Genomic DNA, 19,576 nt, shown 5'->3' with positions numbered 1-19,576 from the left:
GTGTGTGTGTGTGTGTGTGTGTGTGTGTGTTTGTCCATTCAGGAACCCAGAACATTGGGGCAGGTAGTGAGTAACATGCTGCCAGCACTGAGATCAATTTGAGTAGCTTTTATTGGGTATAGCTACATATGACTACTTCCCTTTCCACATTCTTGCTGGTGCCCTTTTGAATGAGTCCTTTCCACTGCACTGCTTTTCCAGGTCTCCCTACATGCTCTGTGGTAATTCTTATTAAAGGTATTATACTCCACTGCCTCCATGCTTAGCTCTAAGCACATAGTTTGCCTAGCACTTAGCGAAATGCTTCAAAAGGATAATCGTTCAAAGATGTTCACTGAATAAATGAAGAAACACAAACAAAGAAATGGTATAATGTTTTATGTGGTGGAGTTCTGATATGAAAATTAAAAATCTTTGATCAAGACATACAATTTTCAAATCTCATGCTTGAAACAATATTTCTTAGCTTTTGGAGTACATGGTATTTCCAAAAATTACCTTGCTTTTGTCCCCACCCCCACCCCACCCCCCACTTCTTTTATTTTGTTTTCCAAGACAGGGTCTCTTCCTGTAGCCCTGGCTGTCCTGGAACTCACTTTTATAGACAAGGCTGGTCTCAAACAAGAGATCAGGCTGGCTCTGCCTCCTGAGTGCTGGAATTAATGGTGTGCAGCACTTCTCCTCACATTCCTGGCCCAAGAGAAACCGGCCTGGAGCCCTCTAGACACAGGAACCTAGGAATAGTCTGGGACAGGATCCTTCCAGTTTCTGCCTACACCAAGAGCTGAAAGACAGTCACCAAGGATGCTGACACACGTGAAAGCAGATGTAAAATCACCACTTCCGCTCCAAAGGACCCATCTGGAGCCCTTAGGACACAGGAACCCAGGAGCAGTCTGGGACAGGATTCTTCCAGTTTCTGCCTGTGCCCACAGCTGACTCTGTGACACAGCTCTCTGTACACAGATCCCACTAAGAGAAATCTGGTCTCCAGAAGTGCTGACACACAGGCTCACAGGAGAGTCAAGCCACTGTCAGAGACAGCAAAGCCAGCTAACATCAGAGGCAACCAGATAGTGAGAGGCAAGGACAGGAACCTAAGCAACAGAAACCAAGACTACTTGGCATCATCAGAACCCAGTTCTCCCACCAAAGCAAATACTGGATATCCCAACACACCAGAAAAGAAAGATTTCGATTTAAAATCAAGTCTCGTGACGATAATTGAGGACTTTAAGAAGGAGATAAATAACTCCCTTAAAGAAATACAGGATAACACAGGTAAACAAGTGGAAACCCTTAAAGAGGAAACACAAAAATCCCTTAAAAAATTACAGGAAAACACAACCAAATAGGTGAATAAATTGAAAAAAAATCAATCCAGGATATAAAAATAAAAATAGAAACAATAAATAAATCACAAAGGGAGACAACTGTGGAGATAGAAAACCTAGGAAAGAGATCAGGAGTCATAGATGCAAGCATCACCAACAGAATACAAGAGATTGAAGAGAGAATCTCATGGTCAGAAGATACCATGGAAAACATTGATAAAACCATCAAAAATAAATAAATAAAACACAAAAAGCTCCTAACCCAAAACATCCAGGAAATCCAGGACACAATGAGAAGATCAAACCTAAGGATAATAGGTATAGAAGAGAGTGAAGATTCCCAGCTCAAAGGACCAGTAAATATCTTCAACAAAATCATAGAAGAAAACTTCCCTAACCTAAAAAAAGAGATACCTATAGGCGTACAAGAAGCCTACAGAACTCCAAATAGATTGGACCAGAAAAGAAATTCTTCCTGTCACATAATAGTCAAAATACCAAATGCATAAAACAAAGAAAGAATATTAAAAGCAGTAAGGAAAAAAGGTCAAGTAACATATAAAGGCAGACTTTTCAGAATTACACCAGACTTCTCACCAGAGACTATGAAAGCCAGAAGATCCTGGGCAGGTGTCATACAGATGAACATAAATGCCAGCACAGGATACTATATCCAGTAAAACTCTCAATTACCATAGATGGAGAAACCAAGCTATTCCACAATATCTTTCCACAAATCCAGTCCTACAAAGATAATAGGATATTGGAAAACTCCAGTACAAGGAGGGAAAACACCATAGAAAAAGTAAGAAAGTAATCTTCTTGCAACAAACCCAAAAGAAGAGAGCCACACAAACATAATTTCATCTCTAACAACAAAAATAACAGGAAACAACACTCACTATTCCTTAATATCTCTTAACATGAATGGACTCAATTCCCCCAATAAAAAGACATAGACTAACAGACTGGATACGTAAACAGGACCCAGCATTTTGCTGCATATAGGAAACACAGTTCAGTGACAAAGACAGACACTACCTCAGAACAAAAGGCTGGAAAACAATTTTTCCAAGCAAATGGTCCTGAGAAACAAGCTGGAGTAGACATTCTAATATTGAGTAAAATCGATATTCAACCAAACTTCTCAAAAAAGTTAAGGGAGGAAAGATAATCATCAAAGGAAAATCCACCAAGATGAACTCTCAATCCTGAATATCCAAATACATTCATAAAAGAAACTTTACTAAAGCTCAAAGCACACATTACACTTCACACAATAATAGTGGGAGACTTCAACACTCCACTCTCATCAATGGACAGATCATGGAAACAGAAACTAAACAGAGACACAGAGAAACTAACAGAAGTTATGAACCAAATTAATTTAACAGATATCTATAGAAAATTTCAACCTAAAAAAAAGAATATACCTTCTTCTTAGCACCTCATGGTACCTTCTCCAAAATTGACCATATAATCAGTCACAAAACAGGCCTCAACAAATACAGGAAGACTGAAAAAATCCCACGCATCCCATCAGTTCACCATGGACTAAGGCTGGTCTTCAATAACAACAAAAATGACAGAATTCCCACATACACATGGACGCTGAACAAAGCTCTCTCTACTCAATGATACTTAGTCAAGGAAGAAATAAAGAAAGAAATTAAAGGCTATTTAGAATTCAATTAAAATGAGTGCATAACATAACCAAACTCATGGGATCCAATGAGAGCAGCGCTAAGAGGAAATCTCATAGCTCTGAGTGCCTCCAGAAACTGGAGAGAGCATATATCAGCAGTTTGACAGCACACCTGAAAAGCTCTAGAACAAAAAGAAGCAAATACACCCAAGAGGAGTAGATGACTGGAAAAAAAAATCAAACACAGGGCTGAAATCAAACAAAAAGAAACAAAAAGAACTATACAAAGAATCAACAGAACCAGGAGCCAAAACCATTATTGTGAGAAAATCAACAAGATAGATAAACCTTTAGCCAGACTAACCAGAGGGCACAGAAACAGTATCCAAATTAACAAAATGAGAAATGAAAAGTGAGACATAACTACAGAAACTGAGGAAATTTAAAAAAAAAAATAAGAACCTACTACAAAAGCCTATATTCCACAAAACTGGAAAATCTGGATGAAATGGACAATTTTCAAAACAGATACAAGGTACCAAAGTTAAATCAGGATCAGATAAACCATCTAAACAGTCCCATAACTCCTAAAGAAATAGAAGCAGTCATTAAAAGTCTCCCAACAAAAAAAAAAAAAAAAAAAAAAAAAAAAAAAAAAGCCCAGAACCAGGTGGATTTAGTGGAGAAATTCTATCAGACCTTCATAGAAGACCTAATACCAACACTTTCCAAATGATTCCACAAAATAGAGACAAAAGGAACACTACCCAATTCCTTGTATGAAGCCACAAATACACTTGTATCTAAACTACACAAAGACCCAACAAAGAATCAGAAGTTCAGACCAATTTCCCTTAGGAATATCGATGCCAAAATACTCAGTAAGATTCTCACAAACTGAATCCAAGAACACATCAAAACAATCATCCATCATGGTCCAGTAGGCTTCATCCCAGGGATCCAGGAATGGTTCAATATACGGAAATCCACCAACCTAATCCGTTATATAAACAAACTCAAAAATAAGAACCACATGATCATCTCATTAGATGCTGAGAAAGCATTTCACAAAATTCAACACCCCTTCATGTTAAAAGTTTTGGAAAGATCAGGAATTCAAGGCCCATACCTAAACATAGTAAAAGCCATATACAGCAAACCAGTAGCCAACATCAAACTAAAGGGAGGGAAACTTGAAGCAATCCCACTAATATCAGGGACTAGACAAGGCTGCCCACTCTCTCCCTACTTATTCAATATAATACTCAAAGTCCTAGCCAGAGCAATAAGACAACAAAAGGAGGTCAAAGAGATAAAAATTGGAAAGGAAGAAGTCAAAATATCACTATTTGCAGAGGATATGATAGTATACTTAAGTGACCCCAAAAGTTCTACCAGAGAACTACTACGCCTGATAAACAACTTCAGCAAAGTAACTGGGTATAAAATTAACTCTACTCAACGGATAAACAGGCTGAGAAAGAAATTAGGGAAACGACACCCTTCATAATAGTCCCAAATAACATAAAATACCTCAGTGTGACTCTAACCAAGCAAGTGAAAGATCTGTATAACAAGAACTTCAAGTCTCTTAAGAAAGAAATCAAAGAAGACCTCAGAATATGGAAAGACCTCCCATGCTCACTGCTAAGTGGATATTAGCCCAAAAACTCGAATTACCCAAGATACAATCCACAGACCACATAAAGCTCAAGAAGCACTACCACCAAAGTCCAGATGCTTCAGTCCTTCTTACAAGGGGGAACACAAATATTCATAGGAGGAGATATGGAGACAAAATTTGGAGCAGAGACTGAAGGAATGGCCATCCAGAGCCTGCCCCACCTGGGGATCCAGCCCATATACATACAACCACCAAACCTACACATTATTTTTTTTCTTTTCTTTTTTTCGGAGCTGGGGATTGAACCCAGGGCCTTGCGCTTGCTAGGCAAGCGCTCTACCACTGAGCTAAATCCCCAACCCCGAAACCTAGACATTATTGATGATGCAAAGAAGTGTATGCTGACAGGACCCTGCTATAGCTGTCTCCCGAGAGGCTTTGCCAGAGCATGACAAATACAGAGGCAAATGCTTGCAGCAAACCTTTGAACTGAGAACGGGGTTCCCATTGGAGGAGTTAAAGAAAGGATTGAAGGAGCTGAAGGGTTTTGCAACCCCATAAGAACAACAATACCAACAACCAGAGCTCCCAGGGATTAAACCACCATCCAAAGAGTATACATGGACAGAGCCATGGCTCCAGCTGCGTATGTAGTGAAGGGTGGCCCTGTTGGGCACCACGAATGGGAAGAGAAGCCCTTGGTCCTGCCATTGCTGGACCCCCCAGTGTAGGGGAATGTCAGGTCAGGGAGGCAGGAAATGGTGGGTGGTTGGGTGGGGAAAAAGGGATAACATTTGAAATATAAATAAAAAAGTATCCAATAAATACATGAGTCACCACAGCTCATAAAATAAAATGGTGTACAGCACCACCACCCACCCACCTTCCCATGTCTTCTTTAATGACATTATTAGTTAGCTTATACAGGTTAACGTGGACCAGAATTAACTTTAATAGTCTCTGCAGTGAAGAAGCAAATTGTTTTGTTTTTAATTGTAGAAGGGCTCGAATATTCCCCAATAATAAAAATCTAATTTAAATTTTTTTTTAAAAATCTAATTTGGGCTTTCCAAAAGGGGCTAATTTCAAGTAGTATCACTTCCATAAGCCAATACTTATGTCACTACATGGAATCCCCTAAAGAATTTAAAACGTCACCAATTCTAAGGAGAGGAGTTACAGTCATAGCACCAATACCGAATGAAATCTAGACTGTCTCTAAGATTTCTTTTGAGTTGCAGCTCTTTAGTCTTTGATAGTACACGTTATAAGCTCCCTTTACTTCCCCGAGATTTGAGATTAAAGGCCTTTGGATAAATACTTTGATGTCAGGTTGTAGTTTATATATAAAGATTCACAGATTCAAAATGTGGACAAAATGAATTCCCAGAAACAAGACAGAATTTGCTTCTCAAATTCAAATTTGAACTTAAGATTTATTAGAATTAATTTTCCAATAAAATGGACGTGTGTGTGGACAGCATGGACTTGTGGCCCAGCTTTCATATGTACATGCAAAGGAGGACATTACTATACAGTCAGAGAAAAAAACTAGTGTTCTTTTCTTTTTTAACATTTCCTTTGTATTAGGCAGCTGGCATCCATTCACATGGACAGCACTATCTATAAGGCAGGAAGTATTACTCACTTCCCATGGGAGAAGGGAGCAAGTGTCCCTCGGCTACTAAGGAACTAGTACTGAGCAGAACTACAAACTCAGCCATATTTCATCCCCTGCATTTCTGTCAGTTATCCTGAAAGACACAAAATCCAAACCCTCCTTGGAAGGTGGAACTTACACTAGGTAATAACCCACAGTGGGTAGCCTGTTTAGAAACTAAAATTAAAGACTTGCCAAAATTTGTTTAAGCTTCTCTCTTCTGTCCCTGTTCTATGGCCACCTGAATTCATCCCCTCAGTCACCACAGTTGCCATTTTCTCATGTGCCATGTCAGAAATGAACTACACTCTCATAAGGAAACTTTTGTGTGTGTTTTCCTCTACTTTTTGCTCCTCGTTTTTAAACGTTCCCTGAGCATTCACATATATATATATATATATATATATATATATATATATATATATATATATATATGTATATATATATATGTATGTATGTATATGTGTGTGTGTGTGTCTGATCATATTCACCATCTCTTCAAACACTTTCCAGATTAATACCCCCTTGCCTACTCACCTGATTTTGTGTACACTTTCCTTTTTTAAATCCACCAAGCCCCCAATTTGTTCTGCTCATAAGTTCTTGGATGTGGCCTTCCATTGGGGTGTGGGCAACCCACAACAGGCAACACTTAAACCTAACTTGACCCTCCCCCTCCACACACACACTTCCTCTCTCTCTCTCTCTCTCTCTCTCTCTCTCTCTCTCTCTCTCTCTCTCTCTCAAGTTTTCAGTTGACAATAGTTCTTTTAATAGGGGTGGAGCATTGTGCCCACCTTGCCTTTCCATGCTGGGTTTCAGTCTGACTTGAATTTCCACAGGTCTTGCACTGTCAAAACTGTGTTCTCTGTGTTCAGAAAACACTGGTTCCTAGTCTTCCATAGAGTCTTTCTGACCCTTCTTCCACAATGACCCTTGAGCCTTAGGAAAAGGTGGTGTGATGAAAATGTCCCATTTAGGGCCTAGCATTCCAACTCTCTTGTTTTCTGCACCTTGGCCAGTTGTGCATCTCTGTGTTAAGGCATCTACTGCAAGGAGATGAGGGTTGAGAGATGCATTAGTCTATAAAGTACAACAATAAGTCTTTAGAGAACAGTTAAAACTATGCCCATCTAGCAGAATAGTAGTAGTAGGTCCCCTCAGGCCATTGAACCATTTGCATTTTACTTCTTTTCCCTTACAATAATTCCAAACAATCTTCCCACGGCGATGCATGGTTTCCTCATTCTTTTTTGATTGACTGTAATTTACTATCAATCTTCTGTTGATGAACATGAGTTATTTCCAATGTTTTGATATTACAGACAAATTTCATTCACCAATATTTTATTTTCTCCCTAACAATATTTTTCACTGATTAAGAGTAGTCACAAAGATATTTTAACATCTTTCGTTTCTCTAAAAGGAGAACCATTCATGTAGCAGACCAAAACCACTTCCAAATTATGCATTCCACGCATTATACCAGAACCCTGCCCCAACTAAAATTCTGCACTTCCTTAGAGCTTGGCTTGTAGTGCAAAACCAGCAAATCGGGGCTTGTTCAAGCCAATATCGCTGGCGCTGTGTGGACCAAGATGTGAACACTGCCAGAAGAGTCCTCATATCACCCAGCACTATAGCAACTAACTGGCCCCAGAATCCTTTATGTTTCCTGTCTGAGCAAGGTCAACAGGTTCCTGGTGATTCTGAGAACATTGTCTACGTGTCACTGCACTGCTGAAGCTAATAGACTCTGAATACATTCCAAGCAACTCCCCCAAGCCATAGACTGTGCAGGTACCCAAGACTGAACAATGAAAGCCCAGTCACTGTCCCTGGGAGCTAAGCATGGGGACCCATGATGATAAACTTACAGCAAGGAAACAACTAGGGGCTAAAGTGATAGCTTAAAAATTAAAAGTGGGGCTGGGGATTTGGCTCAGTGGTAGAGCGCTTACCTAGGAAGCACAAGACCCTGGGTTCGGTCCCCAGCTCCGAAAAAAAGAACCAAAAAAAAAAAATTAAAAGAAAGAAAGGAGAGAGAAAAGAAAGAAAGAAAGAAAGAAAGAAAGAAAGAAAGAAAGGAAGGAAGGAAGGAAGGAAGGAAGAGAGAAAGAAAGAAAGGAAGAAAGAAAGAAGTCAAGACAGTACTCTCCTTCAGGAGGGAAGTTCAGTTCCCAGCACCCCCTCAGGTGGTTTACAACCTCCTGTAACTACAGTTCCAGGGGATCTGATGCATCTGGCCTTGCCAGGCACCTGCCAACATGGACAGAGGCCCACATGCAAAATATGCATAGTATTAAAACTTAACAGTGGGCTGAAGAGATGGCTCAGTGGTTAGGAGCACTGAATGCTTTTCCAGAGGACCTGGGTTCAATTCCCAGCACTTACATGGCAACTCACAATTTTCCATAACTCCAAGAACTGACACCCTGGCATAGATATACAGGTAGGCAAAACACATAAAATAAAAATAAATTATTCCCCCCAAATTAAACCTGAAGAAGATAAAACTTAACTTTTGCTGAGCATTTACTCTGTGCCAGACACTCTGCTAAGAGCTTCACAACATCCTTTTCTTAGATCTCAATCTTTTGCAGATCTACCACTGAGGCCATTCCTTCCTTTATATGCCGACTACCAGGGTGAATTCTGATGGTACCCTTGCATTTGTTCCAAGAACTACTAAAACAAAGTCCCTTGCCTAAGAGAACACAGCAAATTGGACCAGCTTTTACAAACCTTTGACTGACTTTATTATATTCTTTATAGGATATCTTTTCATGAGGCTGGGAAGAAAGTGCTTGTTTCATGAAGTTGGGGACAGAATGACATGGAGAAGAGAGCACTACACCACAGTTGCCATGTGCACCAAAGGAACTTAGCTAGCTTTCCTGTAGTACTAGGGATGTAAGTGTCATTCTTCCAACTTTTAATCCCCTATAAATGTATGGGGAAATGAAGGTCAGGGTGGATTTTCAAATCTGCCACCTATTAATAATAATTAACTTTACTTAATGGTTCATTAAGTAGCAGCGTGCTCAAGGATCGGGAACTTGTAATCAATGCATTAAACAGTCTTCAGGCATTGATTAAGGGTACTTATGAGAGTTGCTTTGGATTGCACCTTTTAAAATATAATTAATACTAAGACCAACTGGTTTCCTGGAGATTTCCTTAAAAAAAAAAACTTATTGAGATTGCATGTTGCTGGTTTAAACGTTGAATAAGAGTCATGTTTCACAGAAGAGTTATGTCTCAAGTTTCAAACCATAAATGCTGTGAGGTTGGCTTGTAGAGTACAGTGCTTGAGCAAAATGGACACCACAGTCAATCACACACACTTAGCCAGACGTAAGCAAGAGGCTATCACCTCTCTGCTTTCTGATCTCTGTCCAGCTTGAAACTCGTGAGCAGTTAGATGGTTTTCAGATTTTGGAGCTTCCACAGGGTATGTCTGTGGTTCCTCACGGCTGGCTGAATATGGTTTGCTGAGGGACTATCTGGAGCTGAAGTGGAAGAAAATCTTTGGCATGTCCCACTCCAGCCCTGGATATAGTCCATAACCAGAAACACAACAGGGTCACAATTGCGTTTATATCTAGAGAATTACCAGCACTGTTGGTAATGGGCTGTCTTGTCCGGTCAAAACTTATTCCCTCAGGAAGTTTTCAGCCCACTGAGTTTCATAACTGCTCCACTTCTTGGAAATTATATAATAAGCTTCTGTGTCTCTTGCTAGGTAAGAGCCGAAGTCATTGCAAAAATGAAAATAAAATTCAAAGCAATTTTGTATCTTGTTCCTTATGAGTAGGACAGGAAGTGAAAATTACATGCAAGAGAACAACACTTAACAACCACAACCATGTGCATGTTGACACTTTGTGGAATCCTCATTCCCAATACAGAAGGGATAAATCCTGCTAGTGAAACAGGCTGGAAGTGTACTATGCCTCAATAACACATGGAAAGTTGAGGCTCACAGAAACTTAAAGGTTGTCTATTTTATACCCTCACGTCCCTGATTTGAGCCCAACGAAATTGTTCCTCACTCACTGTAGTGGGTTGGCCTGTTGCTGCTTGTATTCTAATGCTTATTTGGGTCCCCAAAACCAGTTGCCCCAGAAACAAGGGTCCACAGGTAGATGCTAGCTAGCTAAGTGACCCTGCCCCCAGTTAATTATGATTAGGAAATAAAGATGCCAACAGCTAATAACTAGATAGAAGAGAATATAGGTGGGCTTTAGGTTTTGTGGGCTTGGAGAGGGAGGAAAAGAATGTTGAGGAGAGGAGGAGGAGGAAGAAACCACTGTGGGATAAGAGTCGAGAGAGCATGGTCCTGAGGGCTATCCAATTGGAGCTCAGAGAAGCTCAGATGAAACATAGTAAACAGTAAATAATAACTCAAGGTTATTGATAGGAAAGTAGATAACAGTATGAGGGGTAGGCAGCTGCCCAGCTATTTGCTGTTTAGGACTTATAAAAACATAAAGGCTGTGAGTGTGTCTTTCATGCAGGAACTCAATGATCAGGGCAGGGTAGAAGCCCTTAGCCAGGATTTAAATAATTTAATACAACAACTCACTGCCAGTCTACTCAGGTGGTGCAAAGACCCATCTTAGAGCGACAGATGGACAACTGGAGGTCAAATCCTATTACTGCCCACTGTGTGTACACGCACGAGCACACACGTGCACAAACACTCACAACCCAGGCAAGAAAGCACAGAATGAGAAATGGATCACTTGTAAATGTGTTTGTTAATGTGTTCTAGGAACTCACCATTACATACAGAAAGGAGGATGCTATCTCTGTTTTTGATACTTGACCAGATATTTGGATTTTTTAAAATATATTTGGGAGTGCTAATAATTCCCATCAAAGACAATTCGTGGTAATATCTGGACATTGTCGTGATGAGAAACATAGTGGGAATTTGATAACCCGGGGAACAACCACACAAATAAAATAAAGATGATTGGCAAGAAACAAAGCAAAGTCCCCCCTCAAGAGGCCAGGCACGATGCTGACCCTTTATGAACATTGTGTATTCAATTATCTGCTCACCCTTTGCACAGTTAACGTCATCATCTTCATTGTACTCAACATTGCACAAATAGTCAGATTCAGGAGTTGGGTCTTCTCAAAAAGGTGCCATTCCAGAGCCTGATGTGATTTGCATTTTATTTTTAATAAAGTTAAACACACATTTTTAACAATCAAATATTTCTACAAAGTATGTCCTTAAAACAACTGCCTCAAGCACCTCTCTCAAGTACAACCCTACTCCCCAGACACAATTATGTTCATTCCCTCAACCATGCTCTTAGCTGATTTATATTTCCCTTCATCTCACTAGTGTATTCAGATTGTTATTTTGTAGGTATTCCATCGTTAGGAATTCTCTTACCATGTCATTCTTTCTCATTCTCCACTGAACTACGAACACTTCCCATCTTTCTGCTGGCCTTCTCACTGTGGTCATACCATAACTGTCATAGCTAACATGTCACCTTAGGTAGGGCAACAAAAAAACAAACCAAAGAAATAATTCTATTAAATACAGCTTGGTGAACCAGTGAACTTGGGAGGTTTTAGGAGTGTGAATGAGTCGTGGGTGGCTGCATCACTAAAAAGCCCCCACCCTAAGCCCACACACAACTGATCACATTTACTATGGGGTTGGGGCAATGAGGGGCTAGAGTGTTGGGGGGATGTGATAACCTTTCTCTGTACCTGCTACAAGGTCATGTGGTCTTCTTTAACAAAATCTCAATTGTTTGATTTTACCAATGAAGACTCAGGAGCCAGATGCTGGGGTAAAAGCCTGCTGGCTTAGAGAGACTGAGAAAGCTCCCAGCTGACTTTCCTCCTCATCTGACATCCCAAAAGGAATGCCCCTCTCTCACATTGTCTCCAACAAAACTGAATGTTCCTCCCTTTTACTTCCTATATCTCTCTATTCATCCTCCTGACTCCTTCTCACTCTCTATGTGTTTTCTTAATAATCCTATGTTCATTTCCTGTCCACTGTTTGCTTGCTCTGCCTCTTGATCTATGGTTGACTTTATTTAATCCTGTTTAAAATATTCAAGCAGAGAGCTCTTAGAGTAATGGTGTGTGTTCAGGCAGAGCCACACCACAACTACAAATAATACAATCTTGGTGTTCACGGTGTGATCAAATATGCTGCTACATTGAATGTATAAGGCCCCATCCTGTACAAGTTTTATGTGGTAACCCTATTTAACAAATAATAGAAATACTCCTGCTGGGGCAGATGATTTCCTCAGCCACTCTCCTATGAAGCAGGCCCTACAATCAAATTAGAGCATAGTTGGCTGTATGGCAACAGCTGTACCACTATTGCATCAGCAGATCTATCTTGACTGGCATGTGGGCTATATAACTAAGCAGGTAACTGGTGATGATTCTACAATGGATGTACACAGCACATTTCATGAACGCTGCCTAAAAAGGAAGAAACTTGCACCTAACCCTAGCTTTTATTTTCATTTTCTGTGATAAAGCATGTGGAATCTTCAGTGATGGGGACTATCTAATTCTGGTATTTCAGGGGAGGGGTATGGCCAACAATTCAGTAAGGTAATCCCCTCCTAGCACTGGGGTTTTCATTCAGTAAACTTGTCTTCTGGTTGTGTCTGTGCCTTCTCACACAGGTGCCTTCTGTCTTTAACATCTAAACTGCTGTCTGATTTTGTTATTTTGTTTTGTTTTCATATTTACAGATGTAGACTGCTGTATAAAGTTCTCAGGAATTTTACATTTGTGCCTGAATCCTGCACAGATTGACTTTCTACCCTCACGCCTTGAAGCTGCTTGTATGTATTTTAGATGTGATGCGTTTTGTGGGACTGTGAAAGGTGGCTTGGTTCTCAGTTGGGCTAAGACTTGAAACCCCGGAGACCCTGAAGGGACAGTAGGGTCTTCACTTGGTCCCAGGTATCAGGCCTCTGTCACTAGTTGCAGCCATCCATAGATTTCTGGCCATTAGTCATGTAAGGGTAATGCCCCAAGCCCTGCCACGCATAGAGGATATGACCTGTGGTCACATAGGCTCAAGACAGATCTCCATTTTAATGATGTACCTAAAGGCCTGGAGGGCTTAGTCAATAACCTTTCCTTCCCAGACACTCCTCCCTGAAAAAGGTATTTAATCTCAGACCCACCCTGAGAAGTGGGGTGTGCTTTTACTTATCCACTTTCCGCCATGACAATGTCATAAAACCATGGACTGCCTCTTTTCATCAGGATCCACCAGGGGAGCCGTGGTGGAGAAGGCTTTTGCCTATAGAGCTGTCCGCTGTCTAATCTCCAGTAGAAAGCCTCTCTGTGCTCCCAGCCACAGCTGCACCAAGATAAGCTCAAACCCACCAAGGCAGAGACTCTCCCCTTAGGTCTAGCTAGCGCTCCCCTTTTCCCCCTACCCTAGGCTAAATCCAGCCCTTGGGCCCCCACTCCATTCTCTGCTCTTCTGCATCATCCAGTAGCACCTGGGTGTCCGACAGCCTGAGAACCAGAGCCCACAGCCTCCTTTTGGCCCAGGGAACCCTGAGCCAGCTCCGGCTGCCCCACACCTCAGATTGTGCTTCCCCACCCCTATAGCAGTGTCCTGGGGAGTGTAGAATAAGTGCCATCAACTCCTGCATCCTGTCTCCCAGAGTGGCCAAGCACTGTGGTAGAGCAGAAGTGGGACCTATAACCCTATAGCATTTCTAAATCTGTAAGACACCCAGAGTTGAACACTATATAATGAAATCTTTTTGTAGAGGATGTAGAGATCTCTGAGATCTGGTAGCCATCCATTTCAAGTAAGCATCATTTGTCTTGGGATCCATTAGCTGGGGAGATATCAAAACAAAGAAAATCATCAGCAAAATCCAATGCAGCATAAAAGATTATCTTACTTGTGCCAACTGATCTGTCAAAAGAGCAATGTTGCTATTGAGATGTGTGGGATGATGTCACAGGTGAGGCAGGTACAAGATAGAAGAGGCCTGTCATTGGACGAGAAGGATGGGCAGGAGAAAAGTTTGAAGGAAGAGGAGGAGACAGGAACGGAAGAGGAGAGGAGGGAGAGAAGCCATGGCAGGACAATATGGAAGCTACATTAAGATTCCATGCTGTACCTTTACAGGTTGTTATGAGTGTTCTTAAGGGATGGATGTGATGGGCTTTCTATATTTAGGTGGACAATTATATCTTATCAATTGGATCAAAGGTTATTGTGCTGTGTGTTCTTTCATATGCAGATTTAAGTGTAAGGGACTGTGGGGCGGCTAGTCTGGGCCACCATGGAATTGGAATATGTGCTTCTGGCAAGATATCCAGCAGATATCTTGGGGCACTGCGATGAAAAACCTAGTGGGGGATAAAAGACAGCATTTATTTTTTATAATTTTGCCACAGCAGACATGATTCAGCCTTACTGTGCTTCTAAGTGCTTACTGTGTTGTCACAAAAAACAAGTTCAGGTCCCTACAACCCATGTGAAATCCAGGCCCAGTGGCTTGTGACTGCAATCTCAGCACTGAAAAGACAGAGACAGAAGGACATCTGGGGCTTGCTGGCCACCAGTCTAGTCAATCACCAACCTCCAGATTTTGTAAGGAACCTTTTTTCAAAATATAAAATACAGTGCAACTGAAAAAAATGTATAAGACATTGGTTCCTGACCCCTGTCTTAGGGTTTTATTGCTGTGAAGAGACACCATGACCAAGGCAACTTTTATAAAGGCAAACATTTAATTGGGGCTGGCTTACAGGTTCAGAGGTTCAGTTCATTATCATCATGGCAGGAAGCATGGCAGCACGCAGGCAGATATGTTATTGGTAAGGAGCTGGGAGTTACACATCTTGATCCACAGGCAGCAAGGAAATGGTCTTCTACACATGGCATAGCTTGAGCATAGGAGACCTCAAAGTGGGGCCCCCACAGTGACACACTTTCTCCAACAAGGCCACACCTACTCCAACAAGGCCATACCTCCTAATAATGCCATACCTCATGGACCAAGCATCCAAACATATGGATCTATAGGGGCCATACCTATTCAAACTACTATATTCACCCACACATGTGTGTACACACATACATACACATACACAAATGCATATATTTATAAAGAGAGAGTTAGTCCATATTGTTATGTAGAACAGTATGGATATTTAGTTCTCTATAACCCCTTGTTAATCTCCAAGCCACACTTGAAAGGCCTTTGGCTGGGTGAGTAATCTCTACATTTATAGGCTAACTTCCTTTATATTTCACACTGTTGGACAAACTCCACTAATTGTAGTATTCAAGGTGTATCCCAGCAGTGTATCCACTTCCCATATAATTTCCCACAGAGAAGAAATATATATATATAGTATACTCTGGGGCTTCAGAATACTCGCTTACCCCTAAACTTCACCTGCACCTCTTCAGATTTACTTATTACTACTCACCAGCCCTGCTACTCTCTGGAACAACAGGAAATGAAGGCACCAGAAGGCACTCAGGCCCGGAATCCACCAAAGCTCAAAAATTTTTGACATTAGCAGGAAACTAATCCACGATTCAACTTGGGACTTTTAGTTGCCCTGTGTAGTCCTCACCTACAGGCAACCTTGGTAATCTTATTAGAAAATCACCTGGGATCTTCCCACCACATCAGATCTCCTTGCTTCCCAGTAGACGGTAGACATCACTAGAGCCTCTCTGCTGTCCACCCTCTTAGTGAAATATTATTGTCTTCCACAGGCTTGACGTTACAGCACTTGTCTTTCTGTCAGTTTCCCACCCCCACCCTGTGCTGTGCTCAACACAGATCTTGCCACATTTGTTCTCAAGTGCCCTAGACAAGCATTTTTATCTACTTGGCCTAACCCTCCCTTATCCAGCTGCAAGAAATGGCAAGCCAATTCCTTCTCAACACCCCATCCCCCTCTTACCCACGATTCCTGGCAAACCAGAAGCAAATTTAGAGGCTGCTTCTCACATGTCCTGTTGAAATCATCCCTTAGGAGAGCAAAATCCCTCTGGGCAGATCTCTGAGCCTCAGTAGAATGTCTCTCTATCCAGAGCAGAGGTCATGTAAATGTGGCTGTAACTTCCTTGCAATTCTGTTCCGTGCTGGCTACTTTCAGAGATTATGACACGAGTTCCAGTCTTGCAGCCATTTGTGGGTGACCCATATTCCATGTGGTAGACACCAAGAAGGAGACAGGCCACCCCATAACACAGAGTCAGGTGGCTCTATGGGGAACCTTCTTCAAACTTCACATTCTGACAGTCTTTTGGGGCAGTCAATCTCTGTTGTGTGCCTTACTATCTGTCAAACAGCAAGAAGGTATGCTATCCCTTATTACAGGGGTATGTAAGTCGTGCTGGGGCACTCCCCAGACTGAGACATTGCACTAATAAGTGACTCAGTCCTGGTTAGCCCATATCACTCAGTAAAGGCCATCTATTGCCCCACCAGGGTCACTGTTGCTTCTGTAATACCTCTGTTTCAAAGCCAATTTGTTATATTTTTCTTGAATAGATAGACAGAAACATGTATATTCATCCAAAAGAGCCCCACCAGGAGGAAAGAAATGAATCTATCCAAGTCCGGCATGGTGAATTTATTGGGGTTACCTGCAGGATCATGAGTGACTCTCAGACTTCGCCACTGAAAAGCCCCAACCCACCATGAGTACTGCAAGGCTGTCTCCTGTCAAATCTTCCATCTCCTCTGTACTCTAACATCACGCAAGATCACATGCAGCTGGTGTGGGCCTCAGTGCTGGAGGCTTTCCATGGAGATCTCTGGTCTGGCTAAGTGCTGGGGTTCAGGTGAAGGGGAGAGAACTCCGGCAGGGATTGGGAACGGCTTTTGTTGCCTTCGCTGACTGTTGGTGCTGCTCTGCCTGCCACTGCCACTGCTGCAGGATGTCGTCTTCATCATCCTCATCCTGGGGCTGGGCTGAGCCAGCAGGGTACTGACTAGATGGCAAGGGGTGCAGGGGAGCTTCTGAAGGCGATTTCAGGAGAGCAGAGCTCTTCCCCAAGCAGCGGTGTTATAGCTCTTATGACGGAAGCTCTCAGACGATGGAAAAATTCGTGCACACTTTTATCCTTCTGAATAGGATTCTTAAATAGTTTCAGGGTGGGTCAGGGTCTGGCAGCAGGCACTTCCTTTTGGTTTGACCGAAAACACCTCATCTACATATTTGGGGGCGTGGCTCTGCTTCTATATGACTGATGTGTCTTGAGCCTACATGACCTCATGTCCTCACCTCATCCTGGAGGAGCAGCTTGGGGCATTACCCTACATGACTGATCTCTCTCAAATTTCTCTGCAGGGGGTTTTGTGTGTGTGTGTGTGTGTGTGTGTGTGTGTGTGTGTGTGTGTGTGTGTGTGTCTCGGGGAAGGGGATGGGAGGGGGTCTGTAGCTATGTGAGAGGGGCCTGATCTCCTGGGAGACTGGGAATGCTCCTGCTGTCCTTTTTAGGATCCCCAGGGATTTGACCTATCTCAACCAGGAATCGGTACCATTCATAGCCTGCCACCCCACAGCTGAGACAAGATCATACATGGTAAGGGGGCAGGAAGGAGTGAATAGGACCTCAGACTATAAGCCCTGACAATCCTCCCTGGACATTTTCCTACAGAATATTAGTAGGTCCAGACTTGTGAGGATTGTATGGGACTATTCATCCTGGCTTTAGTTTCAAGACAATGCTGCCAGACCAAGCCTGGAGAACATTTCTGCTACAAGCATGAATAGAAACAGGCAGATGTTGCCAGCTAATCTCAGTACCTAATGGGGATTGCTTTCCTTTCCTATTTGGTATTGTTTCTGTGGTTTACCTAGGTTTTCTTATGTTTATTCCTAATTTAATCTTTCCTTTAATTTTATGGACCTCTTTTGAATATATTCAAATGCATCAAGAACCCAAATAATTCTTTCTTTTGCCACAAACCTGACCGGTTCTAATCTGGATCAAGTGCTCTCCAACGTTAACCATTATAGGAAGCTTAGGGGCTCCTCCACAATTGGTCCTAAGGTGTCTGGCTCTCTGCCTTCTCCTTCTCATTTACTTCCCATCACTTAGGAACTGCCTTCAAAGTAACATAGAGGAGCTAACTGTTGGGAGACCTTATGTATCTAAAAATAGCTTCATTTATTCTTTGTGCTTTTTCAGTAGAGAAGTATAAGGCTTTTTTACCTTTGAATGTCGAAAGCACCTCTATTGTAGTCTAGGTTCGTTTCTGCTATTAAGTACATGTGGGACTTTCTGATTCTTGATTTTGTAAATGTTAAGGTGAAGGGTTTCCCCTTAGGATCTTGTGCTTTCTTTCTACAGAATTTCCATTTATTCTTTGACATAGGTATACAGATTACGTAGGACTCGGAGCATAATTTAATGGTATGGTGTTTGCCTAGCGTGGGTAAGGCCCCAGGTCCAATCTCTGGTAGTATAAAGGAAAAGAAATATGGAATGTCTACCGTGTGCCAACCATGGCTTAAGGTGCTAGGAATAGGGCAATGAGGGTTTCAACATCACATTCCCATGAGGGGCATCTATTCTCACAGCCTTGGAGCAGCTGATCAGTCCATTCCTCTACAAACAGAGTCTGCAACACACTTTCATTATTTTTTTTCATCTCCTATGCACCTTCTCTCCTTTTAATAATCCTGCTGTTGGATATTGAGCTTCCTGAGGGTCCTCTAATTTTCTTACTTTCCTTTCCCACATCCTTACAGTAGTCTGTTCGCTTACTTCCTTGGGCTTTTTCTAACTTTATCTTTTAGCCTCTATGTTAAATTTCTCATTTCTTTTTTTCTTTTCTTTTTTTTCTTTTCTTTTTTTTTCTTTTCCTTTTTTTTTTCTTTTCTTTTTTTTTCAGAGCTGGGGACCGAATCCAGGGCCTTGCGCTTGCTAGGCAAGCGCTCTACCACTGAGCCAAATCCCCAACCCCAAATTTCTCATTTCTAATGTCATATTTTAGTGGCCAGGCCTCTTCTGAACTCACCAAGTTTCTTTCATAGATAGCCCTGTTACTGTTTTGAGCTTCCCCCGTCTCTCTGAAGACAAGAGAGTTTATGTCACAAGTTTTCTATGAGCAGAATTCGCTTCCTTCAGGTTACTGTCGTGTTTCAGTCTCTGCCATTCATTAGTAAGCCTTTTTCAGATGTCCTGCCTCCTGACACTAGCCTCAATGCATCCCTGCCTTTGTTTTGAGAATTGGGATTGTGACCATATCCAGAGGTTAGGCAAGGCCCCTGGTTGAGGGATGGGATCACTCACTCTTCTC

At 41.9% G+C, this 19,576-nt stretch overlaps 1 protein-coding gene and 1 non-coding gene across 2 annotated transcripts in view; both read right to left on the bottom strand.

The window, feature by feature from the left end:
- Nabp1 (nucleic acid binding protein 1) overlaps positions 1-19,576 on the bottom strand; it is a 55,601-nt gene that overhangs the window by 19,188 nt on the left and 16,837 nt on the right. The window lies entirely within an intron of this gene.
- Positions 4,889-4,969, bottom strand: Trnaa-agc29 (transfer RNA alanine (anticodon AGC) 29). The gene has a single exon. It is a non-coding gene; the product is annotated as a tRNA-Ala (tRNA).

This window comes from Rattus norvegicus, chromosome 9 (assembly GCF_036323735.1).
Source record: "Rattus norvegicus strain BN/NHsdMcwi chromosome 9, GRCr8, whole genome shotgun sequence".
Classification (NCBI taxonomy): Eukaryota; Metazoa; Chordata; class Mammalia; order Rodentia; family Muridae; genus Rattus; species Rattus norvegicus.
This window is presented reverse-complemented; position numbering and strand designations above follow the sequence as displayed.